Raw genomic sequence first — 3,985 nt, 5'->3', positions numbered from 1 at the left:
CACAATTTTCATATGATGACATAATTGAATCTAAAGGTACAGAGAAATTGGTGGAGACGCATTTTGGGTGTCCATAGTAATTTATGAAGATCTAAAAGAAAAAAATATATTTCTAGATGATAATGGTTATTTGAATTGAAGTGTTGCGGCGACTATTATTGAATAAGAATTCAAGACGTGTTAGATGACTTGGATCATTATAAGAAAAGGTAGAAATTGATTGTAATACTGATTTTAGAAAGTATGGAAGAACCAGGATTACGGATTTGGGTATCCTTAGTAAATTTGAGAATTTGGTCAATCTATTTCAAAATAATTAATCGAGTTGATTTGAAGTACTTTAGCGACTGTCATTGAATAAGGATTCAATTTCATGATTGAATGTGGTGCTACCAGTTTCATAAGCAGAAGGATACAAATTTTAGAATGGTTGTCGTAGTATTCTTAATCTTGAGTAGCATTAACACTAAAACTTGGATTTCTGGATAGGGTCTCTTGGAGAACATTATTAAAACATTAAATAGAATTATAATTGAAATCGGTGAATTGTTTGACATTGCTTGACTTAAATCTCGAATGTTTTCGTTTTCTATAAAAACATATGTTGAATATTATATTACGAGTATTGATATTTAAATTGTCATACTTAATACATAGAGAGGCATTGTGAGTATGCAATTGAAAGTGGTGTATGTGGAAGGATGTTGATATCCAAATTGGATCAAAAGTAATGAATTCTTTTGTGTAGTTTAGTTTATGTCATGCCATTTTCAACAAAGAGTGTTGATAAAACGATCTTATCGGGTTTCAGATTTGAAGATCGTGAGTAAACAAGATGACTAACAAAAGGGACATAGGGATTGAACCGTTACAGGTATTAGATCATATATTAGAACATTTAGGGTCATCCCCGGTTGGTAAAATACACGGTATGGGATGTGTAGGCTCTTTTGTTTTGATATACAGACTTACGGGTAATTAAGTGGAGTCAATGCATCAAATTGCTATAATTTATAAAGTATTGGTTGATAACTTGATTGTCTTACATAGTTAAGAATGATAAAAAAATGTCTGGCCTACTGAGCAAAAGCTTAACTCTATAGATTATTATTCAAGTGGGTTACGGGGTATGACACATTTATCGAGAGGACCAACCAAGACTTTGCTTATGTTTACGAGACTCAAAAAGAATTACAGAAGACATGAGCGAGTTAGACTAGAGAACGAGATGTAATTTACCTTTATATGATTTTTGCTATATCAAATGTTTTATTTTCGATGATTTAAGAAAAATATTTGGTATTTTTTTTAATTTCATTTTACATTTATATGCTCATACCTCGAATTCGGCGTTTGATACTTAATCTCACCTACACCAGGTTTTGGGCATTGACACAAACCGCCCTTTTCAAAAAAAAAAAAAAAAATTGAGGATGTTAGTTTTCACCCGTATAGTTTGTTATGACTTGTACCTAAACTTACCCGTTTATTGGTCATTTGGACGGTAAACTAATCGAGTTTTCCTTTTTACTTTAATTTTGACCTTTTAGTGGGTTAAAAAGATTACTTTTTCTTTGGTTCAGTATTTGAGGAAACTACTGGCCTTTTGGAAAGTTGTTGAGGACGTTAAATCAAATTCGTGGCCACGCGGCACGCAAGAATCAGAGTATATATGAATAAGTTATGGTCTACCGAAGTTTATTTCTATGTCAAAGTTTTCGGAGATTTAAAAGGGCAAAATTGACTTTTCACATCGTTTAGTATTTGAAGGAAGAAATCTCTATCTCTCTCTCTCACCTGCGGACTGCCACTGAGGAAAACAACACTTCCAGCTGCCGGTTTTTGTCATCGTCACCATCAAATGAAGGAGGAGCTGACGACGACTCAAGCTCGGGCTGAAGTGACAGCTTACACCAGGCCTAGCCACCGCACTCAACCACCATAATTTTCGCCGCCTTGCTCAATCCTAATCTCCGATTTCGGGCGACTCCCTCAACTCACCGTTGCTGCCAATGTACTCAAGCTGATCTGGGCTTCAAGACTCTGAAGTTCGATCACCAACCAACACCGGGAAACTGAAGCACGCCCCATCGCCGGAGCTAGGTTTCTGCAATCCTTCAATTTTCTCTCTACGGTCATAATGGAGCTCCAACACCTCCTGAAATAGAATCAACACTTCTTCTTTCACCAAAGCCCCAATTCCCGACCTTCAATTCCTACCAGAGCCGAAGTACGCGTCGTCGCTGGTACGTGAACCACCGCAACTTCGCCGTCAGTTTTCTAGGCTTCTTGATTTGGTAAGTCTCGTACCTTCATTTGGTTGGAACCTTTGGGATATTGTGAATTGGAAACCATAAATGTATACTATTTAATTATGTGAACCTCAGTATTTGGAATCGAGAATTTGGGAAGTTTTGGAGGAGTGGAGCTGCTAGGTCAGTTTGGTTTATGTTCAGGATTGGTAAGAAGCTTAAACTCAGTTTGATTACGAAATTCGCTATGGGTTGATTTTTTATTGTAATTTATCTGCTAGGATTCCAAAGGATTAATGGTGGTCGAATGCAGTTCCAATGAATTAATTTCTAAATTGGAAAAGAAGAAGAGAAAATTATACAAACAATATCCGAACTAAGGGTCACTATTAACTTCAGTACCCGACTATGCAAAACTATCACTTTGGTACTCCAAGTTTGAAGCCCGACCCAATAATGATACACTCCGTTCATGACGGCGTTAACTAGCTAACCACATGGCATATTTTGAGGGGTAATTCAGTCCAACTCTTTTTTTTTCTTTTTTTTCTTTTTTAATTTACTTCAAAAAAAATTATGAGACCAATTTTTTTTTACACCAACAACACCTGTCCCTACGCCATGTTTGCAGGCAAGGATGCTAGTTGAGCTCTGGCAAAGATGACTGAGAATGAAGAAGACATCGATCACCGCCAACCGCCAAGGCCTCTTTAACAAAGAGATCGGGAGACCAAAAACAAAAATCACAGAGCAAAAATTGTGGCCCTGAGAAAGAGAACCCGAGCCCTAAAGCCATAGATGGCAATCCATGGTGGATCTGAATCTGAAAACGACGGTGTTTGCTGCGAGGAATGTGGGTCCGGCCACTTACCGGCGGAGCTTCTTCTTTGCGACAGGTGAGACACAGGGCACCATCTGTTTTGCCTAGGACCCATCTTGGTTAATGTGCCAAAAGGCTCTTGGTTTGGGCCTTGTTGCTCCAAACAGAAGAAACACAAGTGTGAGATTCATTAATTTGGCTTGTTTTGTTGGTTCAGATTCGGATTTGGTTCAATAAATTTTCAGGGATTTTGTTGTTGTGTAATTGAGTGGGTTTTTGTTTCTTGAAATTCAAATTTCCTTTTTTATCTCTCTCTGTAATGTCAATCCAAATATAGGCCTTTTGCTTCTGGAAAATTTCAATCCAAACGAGGAAGAGAAGCAGGCAGCTGGAGAAGATGAAGATTAGAGGGAAGATGTGGTGGCGGTAGCGAGTAGCACAAACTTCCTCATGAACTTGCAATGCTGTCAAGATTGGAGCATCCAAACCCATGATTTTGAAATCCATTCTTCTCTTCCTGGTTAATCGAATGTTTGCTTGATTGGTTTTGAGAGCTCTTGTATGTTCGAGTGCTTTGGAATTTTCCAATCACAAGCTGACAAAACCCAGATGAAGGAGACGAGGAGAAGAAGAAGGGATATGCAAAGGAGAAGGTTCGTTAACGAAATGACCAAAATACGCCTCTAAATTTAGCACGTGGATTGTTAGTTAACACCATCATGGACAATTACGGAAAAAAAAGTTATGCAGGTTTTCTTTCTAGCGTGAGCAAACTCTTAAGGCCGGCGGAGTCCGTGTACGTGCAGATCAACCCTGTCCGGTGGCACCCGGAAGTCTTTGCAGGCCTCTGGCCTAGCTGACCTGCCGCGGTCTGCTGCCGGACGGGATATTGATGCTATTTGCCCAAGAGCTT

General features: G+C 38.6%; 1 long non-coding RNA gene across 2 annotated transcripts; it reads left to right on the top strand.

The window, feature by feature from the left end:
- The first annotated feature begins 1,801 nt into the window (after positions 1 to 1,801).
- LOC121051547 lies at positions 1,802 to 3,320 on the top strand. Of its 2 annotated transcripts, XR_005806073.1 has the most exons (4): positions 1,802 to 2,297; positions 2,388 to 2,461; positions 2,534 to 2,766; positions 2,884 to 3,320. It is a non-coding gene; the product is annotated as an uncharacterized LOC121051547 (long non-coding RNA). The 2 variants fall into 2 exon arrangements; XR_005806072.1 differs by having other exon boundaries at positions 1,802 to 2,766.
- The last annotated feature ends 665 nt before the right edge of the window (positions 3,321 to 3,985 follow it).

This window comes from Rosa chinensis, chromosome 2 (genome assembly GCF_002994745.2).
Source record: "Rosa chinensis cultivar Old Blush chromosome 2, RchiOBHm-V2, whole genome shotgun sequence".
In the NCBI taxonomy this organism is placed as follows: domain Eukaryota; kingdom Viridiplantae; phylum Streptophyta; class Magnoliopsida; order Rosales; family Rosaceae; genus Rosa; species Rosa chinensis.
The sequence above is the reverse complement of the archived record's forward strand: the minus strand, read 5'-3'. Positions and strand labels throughout refer to the sequence as shown.